The 24,009-nt window shown below is 38.8% G+C and overlaps 1 protein-coding gene and 1 long non-coding RNA gene across 3 annotated transcripts in view; one reads left to right on the forward strand and one right to left on the reverse strand.

Moving 5' to 3' along the window:
• Window positions 1–24,009, reverse strand: part of SLIT3 (slit guidance ligand 3) — a 400,487-nt gene that overhangs the window by 198,312 nt on the left and 178,166 nt on the right. The window lies entirely within an intron of this gene.
• Window positions 14,985–16,089, forward strand: LOC310835407. Its single transcript, XR_014559646.1, has 2 exons — window positions 14,985–15,183; window positions 15,970–16,089. It is a non-coding gene; the product is annotated as an uncharacterized lncRNA (long non-coding RNA).

Here is a 24,009-nt window from a genome sequence, read left to right on the forward strand (position 1 = left end):
TAAAATGTCCTTGAACTTTTTAAAGTTATTTCTATTATGCAAACATCCTTCTACCCCTCCCCCAATACTGTCTATGATACACCTTGTCAGCTTCTCTGCAGTGTTAACTTGGCAAGCAACTCTTACACAGTGCAAAAAACAAATTAAGAACCATGACTACTTATCTTAGCACTGTGAAGGTTGTGTATAACCTTAATTAATATACTGAAATGCTCCCATTCCATAGGTATGACTCTATTTTCAAGCCCATTTTATTTTGCTTGGAAGAAATGCGTGAACAGCTTGTATACCAGAAGCATTCACGATGTCACAAATATGACCCAAGCGTGAGATAGAACTGCTCTTTTGCTTTGTTTAATTGCAGTCTTTAACAATAAACATTAACACAACCTTTAAACACATTAATAGCAAGACAAAATGATTTTCCCCAACTCACCATACAGTTATCAACATCTATAGCTTTTTTGTCCACCACCTTGGTCTCTGTGAGTACTAGTAGCACCAACTTTGCAACAATAGTGACAGTGCAAAGCAACCACTAAAATAGGATATAATTATTTATGACATCTGGTGTCACAATGTCCTGCTTTCGCCCTAAAGAGCATTGATTAAAATATAATGAAATCTCTCACAGGATTGTTATATCTTCTGCATTCAATGTCAACACCTTTCTCTCTTGACATATAACTTTGTGGGAGGGGGAGCAACACCTGGAAATACATAGGCAATTATGGTCTATGCAATAGCGGTGAAAAACAAATATATACTAAAGAAAATATATATGAAATACCTTATGGATACGTGAAACAAGCCTTGGCCCTACGGCATACCACAAAGATTGTACAGTGTGATTATTATCAGGCTTCTCACTTAATAGCACACAACTAGGCAAAAAAATAAAAAGTGTGGGTGTGTTCTTGCTATTTAAAAGCATTAAAGTGTCTTCTGACATTCCAAGGTTTATTCCTGGAGAAGACAAGGGCAGAACTCCGATTAATCAGCAAATGTCTTGGCTCAGCACTCTGTAAGAATATTTATTTACATAATAGCACTCCCAAAAATTAACTGGACTCTCTTCTGAGTTGCCATCAAACATGTTATTGGATTGCAGATTGACAATGTCAGCTCATATAATTAAATTAAGTATAGAAGAGTAGCTGATGGCTGGTGGGGTGGGCGGGAGGAGACCACATGGTTAATAGGCTCATATAAAAGTTCACATCTTCCAGTTTTTGTTTACTTACTGTTAGGAACAACGTAAGGGAGAAAAAGGGGTCCCAAGACAATTAACTATTATCACATCTGGGGGGGGGGAGTGGGGAGGAACTGTAGCTCTACCATAATGTATCTGTCTAAAGTCTATTCTACATGTAAAAGTCTGGAAAAATATCTATTCCAGCTAATGTGTTTGTTTAAAGATAGCACATGCCTGAAATCCTTGATGTATGAAAAGCCAAGTGGTCTGCTGCCAACATTAGAAAGTCTTAAAAATCTAATTGTGGAAGGAATATAGTTTCCAGCAGCCGCTTAAAGTGAGTAGTTCACTTCAGTAAACATTTCTAAGCAAGGTTTTACACTACCACTCTCCCTGCCTGCATTCAAAGGCACTTCGTTATGGGAGAACTATCAACACAGACCAAAACAAATACATCAATGGAAAGAAACTTGTCTCAAACTGCTGAAGCAGACAAGAGCTATTATATGTTCTCATTTTTCAGACTACATAGGACTACAGTGCCATAGGTTACAATGTCTACAACTAATGTCAGAGCAATACATTTAACTTATTCAGATCATAAAATAATACATTATCCCAGAGCACTTATCTACTAAAATCTATTAAGGTTTTTGTTTTTTGTTTTTTTAAAAGTAATTTTTTGGTGTCCTTTGAAGGAGGCAGGCACACTTCATGTATCTTGCCAAACTATCGTTACAGAAGCTTACCTATGTTTTGATATGATGTTTAAATTGAAAACCATTGTTTGGAATCATACTGAAAATCAAAATAATAAACCATGGTCTGAGGACTGCACAGAACAGGCCTTTTTAAGATCAATGCCATGAATTGCAGTATTACTTTTTGGTGCAAGTTATATATTAATTGATATTATTTTGATTTGTTATGGCTACTTTTTCATGTACACTTAATTTTTTTAAAAAATAAAGCATATACAGAGCACGACTGAAGGACTGTGCATGGATGTCGTGGAAAAGCAAATGACACTTTAAGCAATGGGTTAGCTCTTGGAGTCAAATTCACAAACTTAAAGACAACGTGCACATTAAAATTCCCTGCCTTAACTATCATCTCCTACTACACAAACAGAACTTAAAAGGCATAAATTTTAAATGCCTTAAGTATGCATAAGGATAATTGATTGCATATTCCTTTAAAAAATGCAGACATAAAAAAGAGATTCTAATTTTCTAGCAGAAAAGAGAATCTGATAAGATTCCATTTGTGACCTGGTGCTTAAAGCTATAGTTACATTGCCAATTCAGTACACACTTCAACAATTTCAGGAACAAGTATTACTATTTAATGAGGATACTTGCTGTATTATATTATTATTTTTATTTAAATTTCTATGCCACCTTTCATCCGAAGATCACAGGGTGGTTAATTTTATTCCGTTAGTTTCAATGCACCAAGAGTTCTAGCCTGATACATGTAGTGTTCTCTGTCGCATGTTCTCTCTCTCTCTCTCTCTCTCTCTCTCTCTCTCTCTCTCTCTTCCCCTGTAACATATCCAGAAACGATTAAATACAAATACCTTCTATAAATTATTAGGAATATTGTTGCAGGGAAATGTACTTTAAAACATGATGGTTTGCTATGAAAATTTAATGTGTATGCACAAGATAGAGGCTTCATTTTATAAGAAGTTACTATTTGCAACTTTGAAATATCTATAAACTAAAACATGTGTCAAATTTGATAGTTAAGTACACATTGATTTTTCAACAGCCTTCACAACATAAATAGAAACAACACACCACACCATTATCAGGTAAATGTTTGTTAAGTTTATTACTGAGCTTATGAGAACTGGGGACAGACCACCAGCATACTGTTTTCCCCAGTGCAACATTTATTTTAATCCTTTTTAGACACCAGGCATCTATACTAAAGTGTTAGAATAAATAGTTAAGAAAGGTGTTAAAGATATAGAACAGAGCAAGGGTATTTCCGAACAAGCTAACTCTCATGCATAATACAGCTTTCTATGCAGTGAACTTCTGCAAGTCTACACTTAAAAACTGCAAGCATCTTCAAAATGCGAGAATAAAATTTCCAAGCACATAGTTAATGTTCAAATGGCAGAATATATTGATTCTCTGCCCATCTCTGAGTATCTTAAGTTTACCCAGAAGACTATTTGATTTAATTAAGTTGGTGCTTTATTAATATATATATTCCTCTATTGATCATAAGAGAAGCTGACGCATGTTTGAGTCAGGCATACATCAGATCCATTTAATGGACCTCCACTTAGGAGAGTGGTTGGCTCTAAATCAAGGTAAATGGGAGCAAGTGCTCCTTTGGGATGGCATGGCTTAGCTGAATCTATAACATTTTTACAGGGGTTTTTTTTTTTCTTTTAAAGTGGAAAGCATATGGAAATTAGATATGAAAATAGTCTCTCCTTGCACGTTTCAATTAAGCATGTCAATACCTTAATTAAATTGCTCAACTTAATGAGATTTATACCAATGAGTGTGTTTTATACTTATAATAGCTTTTTTGGCTGCTGTTCAGGATGTCAAATAAATTGTGAGAACTGGGATTAAAAAGTAGAAATTGACATTCTGAACTAAAGCCAGTAATTCTTCTAAACTCTTTCTCTTCATTCATGTGATTTTGGAGAATTAATGAACCTTGTAATAACTTTGCTTTTTTAAAAAACAACACTATCTTATCCAGTTCATCTTTATCATCAGTTTCTCCGCTAAAATAGAATCACTGTTACACATTATACTTTAACCAATATAATTAGGCTCATCCCCCTTTATATTGTGCTTCTTTTTCTTTCTGAAGATTTATTTCCTGATGAATAGTAAACTGTACCACTCCCACACCATCATTTAGAACTTACATAAAAAGTATGGGAAAACTTAAGACTTTTTGAACTACCGTATATGTTTTATTTTTCTGTCTTCTCAAAATATTTCTCACATCTTTACACTGAGGTGGTTTGCACATTACATTAAACCATGGATTACTTTAAACAAAATAAAAATAAAGCATGGTTTAAATGTTTCTAAGATTCTCCTCTCCTGCCATGGCAGGGAGGAAACAAACCAGAGCCTGGCTTTCTGTTATACAGTATATGAACCAGTACTCATGGTTGGTTGCCTTCAAATAAACTGCAACCAGGAAGTCAAGTAATTCAGCACACTCACCATAAAAATTAGGCAATTAACCTACCTACCTAAGTAATTCCACATATAGTTCTTAGAACCCTCATTCAATGTATTTCATATTTAATGTTTCAATACAGTGGTGCCTCGCAAGACGAAATTAATCCGTTCCGCGAGTCTCTTCGTCTTGCGGTTTTTTTGTCTTGCGAAGCACGGCTATTAGCGGCTTAGCGGCTATTAACGGCTTAGCGGCTTTAAGAAAAAGGAAACAAACTCGCAAGAACTCGCAAGACGTTGCGAAGCAAGCCCATAGGGAAATTCGTCTTGCGGAACGACTCAAAAAACGGAAAACTCTTTCGTCTTGCGCGTTTTTCGTCTTGCGAGGCATTCGTCTTGCAAGGTACCACTGTATTTCATATTGATATTTCAACCATGTCCACCCTTTCTTGCCCATCTTTCTGATCCTAGTGCCTTCTTCTTGCTAACATTTTGATCAAAAGTCATTTTTCTCCGAGTGCGCTTCTCTCTTTTTTGATGAGCACTATCAAATATGGCAATCAGCTCTTCACTATCTGTCAACAATATGATAACGGTTTTATTTTTTAACTAATTGAAACAAGCAATTGCTTTATACATATTTCACTTATGAATTGCTATCATTCATTATCTTTTTCATTGTGCCTGTTAAAGATGTAAGAGTTTATGAAGAAATGAATTGGGACCGTTATCATCTGCCTTTAAGACTGGAGCAGTGGGGATGTATGTGCAGGGAAATTTATGTGAGACGGCTTTCAGCAGAATTTGTCTGGGTATTTAATTCCTTAAAAATAATGTGTTAGAAATGTTGCATTGTTTTCTCTTGCAATTTTTTGTTTTAAAATGATAAGCTGCCAGAACCTTATAGGACAAAAAGTTGACTATGCTGACTATGTTTATTTTCAAATCAGGTGGTTGTTCTTGTCCTAAGTACATGTACACACACACACACACACACACACACACACACACACACTGGCCTCTGCTGGATGAATTCGTTCATGTGGACAGGATGATATTCAGCAGGGAAGAAAAATATTAGTGGAAAAGAGCCAACAGAATCAATCAACAAAATTAAGAAAATCTAGGGGGCTGCGCCAATGTTTCCTCCATGTTTACAATCAATACAACATATGAGAAGTCACACCTCTATGCTGTACTGCTTGGAAGGGTCACAGTTGGCAGCCTGGTCCAATCAAAATGCTAAGAACACAGACACTGTGGGGGAAATGTGTACATTTCCTAGAAAGTGCACAGGCAGCTTCCATATTTGCGTACAACCTATTTTGACTGCAATTGTTTCAACCATGAATAAAAAACCCCACCATGTTGCATTATTGTTGGCTCTTTCAATTGCTACCTTTACAACTGCTTGGGTTAGGTTTTCCCATAATGGTCAAAATTAGACTGCAATTGTAAAATATTAATCTACTGTCTACTGTTATTATTATCAACTTGAAAAAGCAGTCCATCACCGAAGAAAGCTCTAATCGCACAAATTAATTTTTGCTAATTTTGTCAGACCATTAAGTTAATTACTTCAATAAACACCTGACAGCAGCACTAGCCCCTGACAGTGAGCAATGAATGAAATCAGTTTTCTGCATTAGTACATTAATGAAATGATAGTTGAGATATTATAGCGGCACAGAACTGGTCAGGATAAATTTATTTTCAAGTAGAGCAAGCAATCTGAACTATCTAACCTTTTTTTTAGAAAACTCAGTCGTTGTTTTCTAAAAATAGCATGCTCATTTCTAGGAAAAATAAAAACCCCAATATGAAGAAGAACAAATTTATTCTTATGTATGCATGCACACGAAAGCTCATACCAAGAACTAACTTAGTTGGTCTTTAAGGTGCTACTGGAAGGAATTTTTTTTATTCTTATGTATGTCACTCTTAAACAAAACTTTAAGATAAGGACTAATTCAGTTAATATTCATTATTCTATTTTTCATCCATGTTTGAGGAGTATAAATTAGGCAGACTATCATTTCAATGTACATGATAAACCCCTTAAATTTTCTGCTGTTGTAAACAAAAGGAATGCTTTATTCTCAGTGCAAGACCTTTGTTTAGTATCCAAGATTAGGATAAGAAAATATTATAGTTTAATATTTTGATACTTTAAAATTTAATATTACCAAGGGGGGTTATAAAAAATAGTGTTGTTCTCATGGAATTAAACAAATAAACCATCTAATAACTGTCAGATACTACTTGCATTTCCCCCCACCTATGCAGTCCTCTAATTTATATAATTACACATTAGTGACTACCTAAGAAAAGCTGACATTGTAGGAAGAGGATTTCAAATGTACTGGAAAAGTTACTGCATTTAGGATGGCAATATGACATATTTTACATAACAGTTATTCCCTATCTAATTTTTATTATACATGCAACAGTTGCATAACTTCACAGAATACAGAGAGCATATGAATACTACAAGAAATATGCTACCAATTTCATGCACATTTTAAAATTAATACGGTATCTTTATTGTCATTGTCCCATACAGAACAATGAAAATTGAAATCTACATAAAACATTCAAAAACCCCTAAAAACTCTAAAATCTCATTTTAAAATACAATATACTATAATAGGACCTACTTCTGAGTCATTATGTTTAGGAATACACTGTAAATTTCAGTCATACTTTACATTGTATGCTTGTATCTATGTTAACAATCATATCCATATTAACACTAAAGAAAAATATCCGATAAGCGTATTAATTATAAAATTTGTATACACAAGTAACTGAAAAGGAAATGGTTTCTTAGGGGTTCTTTGGGTTCTCAGTTTGCTACTATAAATAACCAACAGCACAATTGGATGCATGTCAACTCAGAAGTCTCATTTTTTTTAAAGCATTTCAACTGATCCTATGGAACAAAAGCTGATACCAACACTTAACGTGTAACATCATTAATTTAGATTGCATTCACATGGCAGTTTATTTAGTTCCCACATTTCCCCCTAAATGTGAAGTTCTGAATTATATTTGCACGTCCGCACAATATGCCCTTTTCAAATGTGGCTCTTTTGAGGGAGTGTTATTGGGTTGTTGTTTTTATTCTGATTATGTATTTTGTGGTTTTATATTTTGATTTTATTCTGTGAACCGTCATGAGACCTCCAGGTATAGGCCAATATATAAATTCAATCAATCAACCAAGCCACTTTAGGAACAATAGTGAAATATAGTGTGAGTTTAGTGCTCAATTTCGTGTTATTTGTTTCCAGAAATTATCCATTTGCTAATAATATGGAAATAAGCCCTAAACTTGCGCTATAGCACACTAAATTCTACTATAGTTCTAGAAGTGCCCTTTATGTCATGTGATAAGATATAATGTGAAAATTAACACGGAAGCATCATGAAAATGGAATAAACTGCCATGTGCATGCTGCCCAAACATGTAACTAACTACATGTCTACTCAGAAGTGAATACCACTGAGTTTGATGGGACTTAAATCTAGATCTTATCACAAGCTAAAGTGTAGTACACTTAAGGAGAGATCTGAGCTACAAATGAAGCAAATTTTGACACCATTTTAAGCTATCCTATCTCAGTACAAATGTGTTGGTTGTTGTTGGCATCTGTCTGTCTTGACAGACAATGGAGTGCGTCTCCGGAGGTAAAGCCAAAGTGCAGCACTGAAGTGATCTCCCTGGGGCACAAGCTTGGGCAGTATTTATGGAGGTCCTGGGCTACCCAGACAACAAGACTCGTCTCTTGATCTCACTGGTACGGTACAAAGGAAAACAGAGCAATGCATTTGACACCAGCTTGGCTGCAGGAGTTGCCAGAATTAGGCATGCAAGGTGTAATCCAACTGCCTTAGAGACTTTATTCTTCTTAGCCTTTTCTTCTGTCAAAGATACGCTGCAAGGCTTTTCCCTCAGGGATTACTCCTAAAGCCTTTCTCACAGATGAGTATAGCCGCAAGGCAGTGGAAGTTTAGGGTCAGAGTTTTCCTTCTCCCAGATGGGCTACATCCCCAGGTTGACAAGCCCCATCTGCCCCTCACTTCCCTCCACAGCATGTACAGAAACTGTCTGGTTGGATCCACTATGGGTTTCATCCACTCTATCTGCTGGAGCCTGTCTTTGCATCCAGGAGAAGTCCCTAACCGAGGGTTTGAGGCCCATCAGCTATCCTCACCTGGTTTAGATGGTCAGTTATAGGCATTCCTGGGGTGCAGCCACTGTCACATGCTTACATCTTCTAGGAGCCACGGGTGAGAGCTGCATGCACGATGGAGACCAAATGTGGACAAGCTACCCCAGAAAGGGCACGTCGTGCCTCCCACCCCATACTAATGTGTGGGTAAGAGAAAGAAATTAGGTAAGAGTGTTTGTTCAGTTTTATGAATTTTCCAAGAACTAAAGAGTTACTTTAGAGACTTAGTCATAATCAGGATTTTTTTATTTTACTTTTTTGTTCAACTGTATGTCCCAATGCTACATCACAAACAGATTTTTGAAAGTCCACGCAGTTTCAAAAGTGGGTTCTCTGTGGCATGCAGGACTGTAGTTAAGGCGAGAACTCCAAAACCCTCTTTAGTTGTATGGAACTATTTGCATTGTTCTTTGTATCCTGGCCATAGTCCTCACTGGGCACTTTCCACATATCAGATTAAACTACCTATCTACCATTGAGAAAACTGAGTTTCTTTGCTAGTGAAGTATGTACTAATAGGTGTTAAATATTTTCAAAGTTGATCATCTGATATCTTGCTGAACCAGCATTGACAATATCTTCAAAATAATTGTATCAACCAGCATTAAAAGAAGCTTTGTGTTAATACACAATTAGAGATTTTATATGATTAATGTCACCAAAAAGGACAACACTGATTACTCATAACTAGTATAACAAATGAGTTAATGAGAAATCCACAAATTAAGCATGCAACTGCTTTATCCGGGGCGGGGGGGGGGGGGGTTCCATTTCCAGCTTGTAATTTTTATACTGCCGCAGTATGTTACATTGCTGCTACAGAATCTCTTATTTAAGTCCTTAACATAGTAGCAGAATGCTCCACAGCAACTTGTACAGGGCTTTCAGTGTGATTCCCTTGTTTTGTGGAACAGCATCCCAATACTTGCAGTTTCTGAAAACAATTAAATATGTTTCCGTTTTGACAAGCATTTTAATCTGAATGGAAAAGGATGGAGTTTTCTGCATTATGTTTGTTTGTTTGTTATTGTTAACCAATTTAATTTTTTATTTGATGCTTGTAAATCACACTGGCATTTATATGAAAGGTTATTAATTTAACAACAATACATTTTAAAGAAATATAGCATATATAGCTCTGTGTGTGCTTCCAAATACTACTCAGAAGGAGTTGAATTTAGTAAGAAAAAGGTGGCAAAATCTGTAAGATGCTACAATAATGTCTATAGAGTTAGACCAAAACTATTCCATGCTCCCAAAGAAGCCCCTGGAAGATTTGAATTGTTTTTAGTTGAATTCCTTCAAACACATAAAATACTGTATTTCAGTGTCCTGCCTATGCCAACTGTGCTCTAAGGAATGTTTTTTAAAATGACCTTCCACAGGATGACAGGTAAGCATTTATATATGGTAGAAAATAATGTAGCCTTGCTTCTCCAAGCATGTTCTGTAGCTTTTCATCTGTATTATTGAAATATTGTTAAAATAAAATACACAGGCTAAGGTAGCACAGGTAAACCAAGGTTATGACTAAGGATAGAGCTATAGAATAAAAGCATTTGCACATGTCATTTCAGTGTCTTGTTTTAGTATATTTCTGAATGGTTTCAAGTCAAACACAACTGCTTGGTCCCCCCACCACCATCCCCCTAAAGTTAAATCTGGTTTTCATTTCCTTATTTGACCGAGTTCTCTCATAACACTCTGGCAAAGGGAAATTGTGTATGCCATTTCTCTATTGAATTGGAGCAGGATTATTGAATTATATACACACACACACTGTATAGATTTTTCAGACTCAAAATAAAAAATAGCTCTGTAGTGAGCTGTCATTTGAGTTACAGTAAAAAAATAAAGAAATGCTGCTGTTTGGCAAAATTAAAACTGCTCAATAAGAAAAGAATAGGGAGAATGCTTAAAGCATCTGTGTCAAACACTCACCTTGCTGGAATTGCCTCACAGAAATCAACAAGGCCATTACTGTATTCTCTGAATGTAGGGTTAAAGGTAGGATCTTCACATCTATAGAGGACCTAAATTCCTGTAGTGCAGACACTTCTTCACATGAGTATAGCAAGGGCCAAGCTAGGTGTTAAGGGAAGTGGTGAGCACCCTTTATATTACACAAATCCACCACTTACAGCAGCCCTGTGCACATTTCAGAGACAGAAAGCCATTTTGGGCGGTTAGTTTTGGTAGGAAAACGGAGTGTTCCTGGTAGCAATCCGGATTCTATCCAACCCCACTTGTGGTTTTTTGTTTAGAAAAGAGAGAAGAGTAGTGCACTTAAATATCATGCTTACTGTAAGTCTGCTTACCTATCTCAAGGGACAGCAGCATTGCAGGCTAGTCGTCGCTACCCAGAACACTCCCCTGGCAAGGATAGCACCGGCTTCCTTCAGCCAGTGGGAATCCCTATTGGGCTTCCTAACCAGCTATTTTGCCAATGGCAGGCAACTCCAGGGACATGCACTCCTCAGGGGAGCCTTTAGGCTCCACTTGGGTCTGCACCTTGAGCATTTAAAGAGGCCTGACATCATCCTCCAGGGCAGTTCCCTGTCAGGTCATCCACCCACTTTCTTCATGTTTTTTGCTCCTGTTATGTTAATGAACTTGCTCTGGACAAATAGAAGGGTCTGGTAACTTCTGTTTCAGTGTATCTGAAGAAGTGTGCATGCACACGAAAGCTCATACCAAGAACTAACTTAGTTGGTCTTTAAGGTGCTACTGGAAGGAATTTTTTTTTGTTTGGACAAATGTTGGTCACCATATTTGGGGCCAGGCAGGAAATTGTCCTTCAGACCAATGGGCTCCGTCTGGGGTTTTTGCCTACCTCAAATCAGTTGTCACAACTTTGGCAGTTTAGGCTTTGAGTTGGCCTTAGACTCGGTGAAGAGGAGATTATAAGCCTCTGCCTGCCTCTCCAACAAAAAGGGGTATCCTGTTAAAGGAATCTGGGAGGAGGTGCTTCTGTCGAGATGCCCAGTTGGGGAATAGGGCCACAGCACTCCTCAGAGTGGTGCTCCCACAGGAAGTAATCCTACTTGATATATGTCATAGGTCCTCCTTGCCTCAGGAGCAACCCCCTCTAAGGGATTGCTAATGGTTTTGCCAAACCCATTGCATCTGCAATCAATAAAAGTTGTGGCCTTATTTGACCCCAAACCTATACATTCTTGTCATGAATGAGCCAGCTCCCAGGGAAGGTGTGCAGACAGCTGAGAACCTGGACTCCTGACAATTCTGTCCCCTCTGGTTCTTGTCCTAGATTGGGAGGCAGAGGGGGTAGTAGCACCTGGGCACACATTTACTTCGGCTCTTACTGTTCCAGGTTTGCTGTCTGACGACATATGCCTCTCATCCTGAGAAATGGCTGCAGATGGTTCTTAGACCCTATTTCTGTCCAGTTCAGAAACTGATAAAACTTTGGACAAATGCAAGGCTTCAAGGGCGAGGCCACAAATTAAACAATAGTGCTTCTGAATAGATTCTCTGGTTTTGGACTATGTTGGTAATTCATCAGGAAAGAATACACTGAGATTACAATAAGTTTCAGAGTCACCAATCTTAGCCATGTATGGAAACAACAAAACAGATTTACCTGCTTATTCTTTGAAAATATTCCCTGATGAATAAGTGCTGGAGTTCAAAATATATTGGAAGTCAAGAGACTTACTCGGTGGTGCATTTGTAAACATCTTTCCATTCTTTTCACAAGAGTTAAAGGCACAATGTTGCTCTTATGTTTACATTATCTAACATTTTAAAAAATGGAGAGGTTTCAATAGTTAACAGCTAGTTAGCAGCAACTAAAATCTATCATTATAAAAGACTGGAGATATTTAAGCAGTACTGATGACTAGTTAGCAGCTGCTAATATCAACTGTTGTTTCCAACACTCAAAAAGAAAAAAAATGTTCTTTTGCACTAAAACTGCTGTTTCATCTTATTTTGTTCAAGCAACTAATGCAAATGCTGTTATGCACCATTCTTGCACAGCATGGAACAGGAAATGTCCTATGATCTGGGGGTATGCATCATTTGCTGCATGCTGTGAAAGAAACCTCAAATGCTGCCCTTCATTATCTCTAATGGAATCTCAAGGTCAATGGCCAGTCATAAATGTCCACTTTAAATAAAATATTAGAAGTTCCCTGTCCAATGCCTTTTATACTAGTTTCTAGGGAGACTAGAAAAGGATTTAGCTCTTTTAAAAATTATCATACATTTGAGGACTGAACACAGAGATTGATTTACCTCAAATGCACATTTCATATCAGGAAAATGAATAAATTTTTGGCAGAGAATTTCCAGGGCATTATACATGCAACTCCTACCAAACATAGTGAAAAACGGCAACAAAGTGAATCTTTCAAGCCTGACTCAATCACCTATATATCGCCAGCCCTTATCTCCAGAGAAGCAAAGGAAATGGTAATGGTTTGACAAGGGGACAGAATAAAGCATGGGGACGATCCACGATGGATTAAAAGATAGATTTATTCAAGGCTTTATTAAAACCGTGCCCAAACTGGAAACCCCTAAGTAAAGCTTATGCTAACAGCATTGGGTCAGCGTAGCATAACCGCTAAGTCTGAGCCATCATAGGCTACAAAGACTGGATGGCCCCAGTAGCTTTTGGGGTAGGATGACAGTTTGTCTGAGAGAAGCAACAGAGGGGGGAAAGTCCTTTTGCAAGAAGTTTGGAAAGGTGAACCCCATTCAGCCTTGGTAACCTTCAAGGGAGCAGGAACTGGAACTCTAGACGTGGAAGGTTGTGATTCCTTTAGTCTTGCCACCACTTCATCAACAGCGGGGGAACAGCTCTGCAGGGGCAGCCCCACCCGTTTGGTTTCTACCTTAGTTACATGGTAGCTAAGACTTTGCATAATAAAGATTGCCTTGAGCCTTGAGGTAGGAGTGTATTTTAGGTGCTGTCTGTGAGCTCATAAATTTCTTGCCAGCAGGCCTTGGCTGAACAGGTGAAGAAGCTTGTAAAACGGGGCAAGACTTCAGGTGAGAGTTGGTGCACGAGATCCTGTTTTATTCAATTGAGCATGCAAGGTATGAGCAGGGGCTGGCTGACGGGTGGACTTGTATTGGGGGTGGGGAGCAGCTCAGAGACCAGGGGTGGCTGCAACGGCTGCCTGGAGGATTCCCAAGGAGAGAAGAGGAAAGGAGAGGAGGCTATTGCAATACAAGGGAGGGTATTGCAAAAAGGGTGAGAGGCTGCCAGCGCTGCAGGCAAGGGTGACATGACTAGGTTTCTGAGTGCCACAGGGGTGCCACAAAAAGAATGTTGGTCAAGGGAGCTGTGAACTCAAAAAGACTGAAAACCTCTGCCATAAAACCATCCTCATCCGAGGAGGAAAGAGAGAGAGAAAAAGCTGGGAAGGATCCTGTGACTTTAAATCATCCCTTGAGCTGGAGAAAATGAAGGGAAAGCCTCTCAAGAAGGGCTGCAAGTGGCCCGGGGAGGGTTGGCAACATCTTACCCTTTCCCCTAACAGATGCCTTCTGCTTGATACAGCCTCCCTTTGTCTGGCTTCCCCTAGCATGCTGGCGTGCTGTTGCTGTCTCCAATACTTGATCATCATTTTTCTTCTTCTGCTTAGCCATAGAAGGCTTCTCAGGGGCAGTGGGGGCCATGGATGACTGGACCTGCTGTACTTCCATCATGCTTAGATGATGGTAAAGGACTTAGACCATGCAGACCCCAGGAAGACAACAGATAGAATTATGTATATTAGAAGGAAAAAGGGAGCTCAGAAGACTGTGAGTAGACTCACTGGAGCAACAAATTCTTATGCCGTGGGACTGAGAAAAATAGAGCGCCGGAGTGACTGGTGAGGACGGAGCCACAGACAGGACAAAGGAGCTTCCCTTTTCCTATTCCTTTAAAGCACGGGTCAGCAACCTTTTTCAGCCTTGGGCTGGTCCACTGTCCCTCAGACCATGTGGTGGGCTGGACTATATTTTGAAAAAAAGTGAATGAATTCCTATGCCCCACAAATAACCCCAAGATGCATTTTAAATAAAAGCACACATTCTACTCATGTAAAAACACCAGGCAAGCCCCACAGATAACCCAGAGATGCATTTTAAATAAAAGGACACATTCTACTCATGTAAAAACACGCTGATTCCCGAACCATCCGCGGGCTGGATTGAGAAGGTGATTGGGCCGCATGTGGCCTACGGGCCTTAGGTTGCCTACTCCTGCTTTAAGGGTTACCTCTTCAAATGCTTCTTCCTCTCTTTCCTGCCTGAAAGAACAGGCAAAAAAAAGCAACCACCACCAAGCCGTGTGTGTGTGTGTGTGTGTGTGTGTGTGTGTGAAGGGGAGAGAGAGAGAGCGAGAGCGAGAGCGAGAGCGAGAGCGAGAGAGAGAGAGAGAGAGAGAGAGAGAGAGAGACAGAAAGAGACAGACAGAGAAACCAAAAGGGTAGGGGAAAAGAACGCAGGGAATCTGAGGCAATTTTTTGTCTTTTTTCTATTAAAAAAAAGGAAAAGAAAGGAGACTAAGGGAAACTGCTATCAGTGGAGCGAAGAAGAGATCTGAAGAAAAAAGTAAATATAGTGAAGAAAGGTAAGTAAACATGACAGAAAAAAAGGAGCAAAGCAAAGGTGAGCTGCTTGTAAGAGGAAGGAGAGAAAAACTGATCGGGAGCGAATCATATCCCAGAAGAATTTTCCTTCTGCCTTGTTATCAAGACAGATACCAAGCCCAACCCAACAACCCTGCAACATTCTTCTGAAATGTATCAGGGACACATTTATTCTCCCCCCTCTCACATAAGTTATCACAGTGCTTTTTTCTGGGGGGACACTGGCATACGCATACCCCTAAACATTTTGTGAATCTTAGTTTGGCCTTATTGAGGGGCAGTATTTCAATATACGATAAGTAAGAAAATGAGAGTATCCCTAAACATTTTCTTAGGGGGGGGGGGAGCACTGAATTATCATACTGGATCTGGTGTCTGACCACCTGCTGGTAATTACTAAGATTTTCCAAATCTTCTCAGTCTTTCTTCTTGAAATTTGGTTTTATAGTGCATGGCATACAATGCTATGGTCTTGTTTATCTACTTTAAATGCAGCAGAGCAGGATGTTCATAAACCTGTTTACCGCCCTGCTGGAAAGACAGTGCTAACAATAACTTATGACTGCTGACTGTGATCCATGCTGTCCAGCTATATGCGTACCTCTGATCCCCCTCTGTGTCCTCTCCACGAAGCAGCCATGAAGAGCTGTCATCATGTCAGTGCAATAATTTGGCTGCTGTAGGTGCAGCTGCAGAGCTAATGTTTGACAACTTCCTTTGGCAGCACAGCCCTGCTCTAAACAAGCTTATTGTTTCATCTTTTACAGAGAAGCTTTTTGCAATTCTGAGAGATCAGTCCTAGGGGACACAAGCTGAGCAACCCCTGCTGGAACTTTACAAACACACAGAAAGCTGTCAAACAATTAAACCACACCTCCACTGTCAAAGGCTCAGAGCTCTCTTTTCTTTCAAGCCTACCGCTGCTGCTTAACAAAGGTACTTCAGGGATCTGACAAAGCGGCAACCTTCAAGCTTTGCCTGATACAGAACAAGTGTACATTGCTAAAGGAGTTCACATGATACGCAGCACACCATAAATATTTATTTGCCATGACAACTAAACTGAACCAAGGCCAGAATCTTTATTCATACTCCAAATAAGCCACTAATCTGAATGAGCATAATAACATCAACGTGCTCCCTAGTAACTACCCAAAAGCTGCTTGCTTAAATCAGTAATAGTTCCCACCCCAAAAGTTGAGGATGAGAAGGAGTGAGCATTAAAGCTTCCACCTTATATCTAACTTCCCCAGTCCCAGGTAGGTGACCAGCTGGGAAAGCCCAGGGGATCAGATAGACAACACCAAGCTATACCAGCCCTAGGAGATTGCTCCATAGCAATCCATCATCCTGAGCCCATCTCTGCCTAGCTACATTCCCTTCCTCCTAACATTTACTCCTAAGTTCTACTGTATTCTGTGGGGCTTGTTTCCAGGTAAGGGTGCATAGGTCTGCAGTCTAAATCTGTATCAAGCATATACAAAGTGTGATTTAAAAACAACAACAACAACAACATTGCTCCATCATAACATAAGAACATAAGCATTTTCTTGATATACCAGCCTATGGTACATCAGAGTTTGCAATAGGAATAGTGGGTGCAATATGAATATACAGTAAAATCTTTGGTTAGCAAAGCACAGGCTACAGTAGCAATTCTTTGACTACATGCTCATGATCTTTTACAAGGCAAGAGAGAGAAAGATATACCCTTCTATAATTCATTGGTAAATGTGGTAAAACGAGAAAGGGGGAGGGAGGAATGAAGAACAAAGAAAATTAGTTCATTTTATTGCTAATCGGGGGAAATCCTCTAATCTTACAGCAACAGTCACATTAGTCCTGTCCCTATCATAGACTTCCACAGGAAACTAATTACTGGCAGCAATTTCCACTTAGATCACATATAAGAAGCAGTTTGAAATTTAAAAAGAAATGGGTAGGCATCGTGATAATGTTTTGCGTAAGTCTGTGAAGCCAAAAAAGATGTCAACTCTCTTCCTACAGCACATCTCTCACAAGCCATGGCACATACCAGTACATACATACATAAAATGTATGCTAAACTACAGGGTGTAACAAAGCCAATGGTAACAGTTCCAAAGTTGTATCACTGAACCTTTTGAAACTATTCATCACTGCATCAGATTTTATATGTTTTTACTTCTAAGTTGGAAAAACTGTCATTGGAAAGTGCTCAGTAACAAAAACAAAAGCAAAAACCATAAAATATTATTAATAGAGTTCATTATTAATAGCCAAACAAAATACAAACAGAGAATTTGTAAATGGATGGAAACATATGGATTACAGATCATGCTGTCTGGAACGGACACTTTGCAAAACACAGTGCAACAGATATCTATGGCAGATAAAAATGTGCATTATTTTAAGCAGCTACAAACTACAAGCAGTTTACTGGGAAGATGCAGTATTTTATTTTTTCTACTTTATTTTATATTGTCATGTAGGCAACCAAATTCATCTGATGCATGTGTCAGGTCAGGTTGTTGAAAGCTTTCACCCAGTGGATTTGTACATACAGTGGAACCTCGGGTTGTGAATGTGATCTGTGCGGAAGGCACGATTGCAACCCGCAGTGTTCGCAACCTGCAGAGCTGCATCTGTGCACGCGCAGATCATTATTTGGCATTTCTGTACATGCGCAAAGTGCGATTTAGCACTTCTGTGCATGCACGAGTACCGAAACCCGGAAGTAACTCGTTCCGGTACTTCCGGGTTCAGCATGCTGCGCAATCCGAAATTGCATAACCTGAAGCGTCTGTAACCTCAGGTACCACTGTACATACATTCATGCATCCATACATAATTTTATTTGGATGCTGCCTTTCCAGAGTTTGAACCATGTTCAAAGCAGCTTACGACATGAAAAAAATGCATAACTACAACACAACATAAGCAATAAATAAAACATTTCAGAATGTCTGCAAATGATTCTCTTCTTGCTTTTGCAATCTTAATTGATTTCTTTGTCTCAATTATGCCCATTGAGTGATGAAATATATATGAAGTAAAAGTGAGAAATAACACTTTCTTGGCTGAGTCAGAGAGTTTTATGGTGTGTTTTTGTTGTTGTGATTGTTGTCCAGATCATGGCTGCTGTTTGCCTCTGGATGGACGCTGCTGTAGGCAAATTTCCTCCCAGAACAAAAAAAGAACAAAAGTATTTGCCTTCCCCATGACTAAAGAAAAACAAGCACACATGACACAATTGCCATGATATCACATGTCGTATGGGAAAGGCCATGGGGTGCTGTGGCAAGAGTGGTGGACTTGAATATGAGAAATTGAAACCCCTCCTACTGGTGCAGTAATAAAACGCTAGCACATTTGCAAACCTAAGCCAGGTCCAGTATGGTTTCAAATTGGATGAAAGACCGCATGTTGAGTTTTCTGCATTGCAGGAGTTGGACTACATGACTCTCGAGGCCTTCCAACTCTACAATTCTATAATTATATGATTCATTTCCACTCAGCTGTGAAGTCCATGGGTGGCTTCCCTTAACTTTAAGCCATGTTTTGACCTTCAGTGAGGAAGACACAACTCTCATAAATAAACTGGGTGAGATCATACAATCTGAGAAATTCCATGGAAAATATCACTTCCCAGCTTTCTGCTGAGCATGGTAGAAGCCTGGAATGACAGCATTCGGGATTAATCAAGACCTTCCCTCACCCACCCTCCCTTATCTATCATCACCAACAAAAACAGGTTTGTCTGAATTATAAAAGCATAATGGTCTGCATTGCCCAGAACACAGAGCGTTTCACCATAATTACTGTGGTAAGGGAAAATAGGGATATGCACTCTTATTTGGTTTCATTTTTCATTTCCAAGCTTTCATTCTGGCACAATACTTGGGTAGCAACCTAAGTGCTTCAAAATGACACGTTGTTCTATATAATCTCAGTAATTAGTAAGGTTAAATTGACATACTTAGAGGCATCCAAAATTCCCCAAGGGAAGTGAGGTAAGTAAATACAAAGTATAATTACTGAAGTGGTCCTGTATGTACTGCTCTGGAACTTGATATTTTATTTGTGCTAACTATGCTTTTAGTAGCAAAAATGATTAAAGAGTAGAAAAATTAAATAATCTAGCAAAAGCAAAGTGCTATGTAAATCATCTTGAAAGTTTTTGTTTATGCCTCTATGCAACAAGCTTTGCTTTCCACACTGGCAGCAATCAGCAGGTGACCTTATGGGCAGGCTTGTAACACAGAACCGTTTGAAACTAAAGCTTCACTTTATTCACACAAATACAAAAGCTACTTTATACAAAATATTCACACAAATACAAAAGCTACTTTATATCTCAGCTTAGCCTTTAAAAAAAAGCAAGGTAGGTAAGAACCATTCTGGTATGTAAGATTAAATAAGTGCCTGAATCATTCCACTTATTCTCAACCTAGCATCCCTGATTAAAGCTATCCTAGGCTAAGCCTCTAATTAACACACAATAAACTTACATATAACAATATTTAAGCAGAGTGCAGCCTACGCTGACTTTAGATACCTCAGTTATAAGACCCAGTGAGAAAAGTCATCCATATCAGAAATAAAACATATAGGAAAGGGGTGTAGCACACTGAAGGGGACCTGGTAATTTATAGCTGTCCTCTCACTGCAGTAGCAAGGGGAAGGGCACTCAGTTAAAAAGACAGGGGTACAAGGCTTGGTTTACATCCTTTCCCAGGAAGAAAACTATGACAAGGACAGCACCATTTTGGGACAAAGAATGGCTAAAGAATGATCTTGCTTCTATAAATGCTGGCAAATTTTTTTTTGCTCCAATTGCCAGTTGGACTAGGATTGCCATAGCAAAGGGGAAGGACATTCTGGTAGTTGTCACCAGTCAGAAGTACAAGGGCTACTGGGTTGTGCTTTATGCTTGACTGAAATGTAGCCAACGGTGTTGTTAAAACAATTGAAGCTGATTTTGCATCCCCTTTCTTGTGATTTAATTCAGAGTCGGATCAACACAGATTTAGAAATACGTAAATGCAGACAGGACAAACATTCCATTTATTCATTCTGATTATTTGATTCATTGTAGGGAGCAAAACAAGAATATTTGTGGTGTCATTTAACAGGCCTGTGCTGACTAAGGAAGTTAGGGTGGGAGATTTTGTTTTGTTTTGGTATATTATCATCTGTTATGAAGCTTGACAATGCATCATCTCACAAAAAGCATACTTTGCTTTTTTTCATGCTGTTCCAGAGGGTCCCAACCCTCCATAGCAACTTTTCTGGAGGTGCTGGTAAGGTCCAATCACCTCCCCAGTCCTTCCTCCAACATGAGCAAAACTCTGCAAAGCACAACTCTGGGTCCAACCCATTATGTGTAATTAGATGACCTTACTGAGTATGGGCAGAATATAATAATCTAAGATAACCTACATCTTTTATATTTTAACATGGGAGTTGAATAATATTGAAGTCAACAGGGTTCTCCAGTACAAGCTCATTTCCAGTTTGACACAGCAGATGTAAAGCTTTGTTGAGATAGTGCAAGATAAATAGGTTACATAAACTTTAGACATATAATGAAAGCATGACTTAAAATAAAGCTGCAGGCTGATTCTACTTCTAACTTGTCTCGAGCTCCACAACAAGGAAAACTTACTATTGTTCAAATACTATAGTAGCACAGAGAATATACTGTATACAAAATGATCATGATCCATAAAATCAAAGATGCATAAAAGTTCAAGGTGCCCATATATTCTAAAAGGATGTGTGGTGGTGGTGAAATATTCATTTTCAAGGTAGGATGCAAAATAATACAACAAACAATACAAATAAACAAACAAACAACAGAATAAAACAGATGTCAATGTAATCAAAACCACAAATTAAAAGCTTGGGAATGTAAAAGAGCCTTTGCCCAGATGAAAAAGTCAATAAAATAGGTGTCAGATAAGCCTCCCTGAAGAGAACATTCTATTCCATTGTTGTTGTTTGCTTACAATAAAACTGAATATAAACTGTAATGCATAAATAAAATAAAAATAAGCAGGATGCCACACCAGAGAAGGCCACCTTCCCAGTTACTACCCACTTCACTTCAGATAGCAGAACAATTAGGATAACCAACTCCTATTAGAACAGGCAATCCTGTTTTGGGCTTTAAAGATAAGCAACAGATTTTTGACTTGTCACTCAGAAATTAGCTAAGGACACATATAACTGTGTAAGCATTTAAGAGTGAAGTTTTCATCAGTGAACCTATTCAGCAGTCTACTGGTTTCCCAAGAACCCCAAAGCAACATGTTTGCAGTCAATAACACATTAGAATAGTCTTACCTGGATGTCACCAAAGCATGGCCACATTACCTCTGTCCAATAGGGGTCACAACTGCTTCACCAGCCTTAACTTGGTAGAAAAGGCATTATGTGCCACTGACGCTCCCATGGAAAAGCTGAATCTACGGGCACCCACCAAACTGGACAATTTGATCCTTTAAGGCAGGGGCAGCTGCCAAGATCCCAAATTTGGCTGTGGCAGCAAAAGGGGATGGGAAACAGACACAGGGCTGGGAAACGTCCCCTTTCCAATAATCAGACTGATTGTTTGATGAGTGGACAGGTGCTATAATCCATGCCCTTGCCAGGTAACTTTCATGAATCATCTGAGGAGCAGGGCTGCCTGCCTCTGTGTGTATGTACATGTGTCCTGTGTATGCCTGTGTCCCGTGGGGAGTCACACCCATCACTAAAATGTAGTCTTCAGAGGGTTGGCCAAAGGTGAATGTGGTTTCAGGCCAAAAGAGGATAGTCACCCTTGCTATTGAGGGAGTGAAACCCCACCCAAAAGAGATTAAACACCACCCACCCAGACAAACAAATCACCCACCAACAGTATTTCTATCTTCTCTAGACAGAGTTTCAGGGTTTGGTTTTTTTTTTTTTATTGAGACTGCATTCTTTTAAAAAGTTATTTATTAAGAAAATATGTTTACTGCTTAAAGAACATTGTATAATTTGAACACGTCCAATAAGGAGTAACATAAACAATTTGAGCTATACAAATCTATTTGAGGATTAGCAACATTTAAAGTTCCTGCCATTTTCAAGTGGGTTGCAACTGAAGAGGTAATTTATGGAATAGTTTCTGCCCATTAAGTATTAGCAAATGGCCTCTCCATCTTCAGAGTACTAAGCAATATTCCTGAAGCAATGAGGTAACATTTACCGGTAGGTCTTTCTGGGCAAGGATGCATTCAAGCATTTTTACTAAATCAAAAAATGTCGGTCACTTATCCAAGGTCAGAAAACAACACCCGAGGATAAAGCAAATCGCCAATTAAATGGGTGTCACATGGCATCTCACATGGAACGTTCAGAAAAAATAGCAGTTGCATTCAACACAACCCAGTAGTTTGCAAGAGTTTAGCTGGCACTGAAAAAAATAAGAAACAATAGATTTCTTGGTGTATTGATATTATTCAGCAGCAGCAGCAGCAGCAATAATAATAATAATAATAATAATAATAATAATAATAATAATAATAATAATTTTTATTTATACCCTGCCCTCCCCAGCCAAGACCAGGCTCAGGGTGGCTAACAACCAATAAGAAAAACAAGTTGATTAAAATACAACTAAAAAAAAAAAAGATTAAAATATAAAATTAAAACATTAAGATGCAGCCTTAATGTTTTTAGCATGATCACTGCTTTCCATATACACCATTAAAACTCTTTATACATTTGAGCTCGAAATGATACTCTGTTTTATCTCAGTATTTCTGATTTAATTCAGTTCACAGGCTTGGCAATCAAGAGCTAAAGCTGTAGACCTCACAGTTAGCACCACAAGGCAACTGGCATATAATCTGAATTTTCATTTTCTTCTCCCCATGAGAGAGACCATGCACTGACAGGAACTTTAGTACATCGGCTTTCTCCCAGCTCTCCAATCTATCTGCTTGCTATAACCACTTTATTTGCCTGAACACTCATTTCCTATTTACACAGTGTTGAGGTGAAGACCATCAAGCCTATCTATATTGCCCTGAATTATTATTGTTCCAAGTGACTACTGACGCAAGGTAGCACAAAGTATATTATAGCTTTTTCAGCGGTTGTGCTAATACTTTTTTGTCTTCTTTTATGCACACTAGGTGTGGGGGGAGAATAGCATTAGAATTTGTTAAGATTACATGACCAATGGGTGGGGGAATGAAGCCACTACAATGTTCAGAGCACTGTAGAATATGATGTTGTTACTAAAATGGTAAAGTGTGGTTGGTAACCATTAAAGCAGTAAATTATAGTTATTATTATCTCTGTCAGGGTTGGGAGACTAAGCCAGCCAGGCAAGTTGTTGAGTCTTTGGGCTTTTTAAAGCATTTTTCTTTAAAAATCGCCCTAGTTGCCATATCTCCACCTGGACGCCATTTTGAAAGTCTGATTTCTGGATGTGTCCGGGGAAACTCAAACACATGGCAGCCCTACACATAATGGCCTCAGCTGTGAGATACTCTATAATTCTACCCAGTTCTTTTTTCCTTAAAAATGTTTAGGGGTACTCTCATTTTCCTACTCATATTGATTGATTGATTGATTGATTGATTACGGCCATTGGCCCATATCTAATACTCATATTGAAATACTGCCCCTCAATGAGGCCAAACCTAGATTCACAAAATGTTTAGGGGCATGCGTACCCCCAGGAAAAAAGCACTGATTCTACCCGAAAAATGGCCAACTCGTATGTTGCCAAGCTAGTGTGAGACATGCTTCAGTTTAAAAGCTCTACAGTGGTACCTCAGCTTACAAAC

The sequence above is a fragment of the Podarcis gaigeae genome, assembly GCF_964106915.1.
Source record: "Podarcis gaigeae genome assembly, chromosome: 2".
NCBI classification, from domain to species: Eukaryota; Metazoa; Chordata; class Lepidosauria; order Squamata; family Lacertidae; genus Podarcis; species Podarcis gaigeae.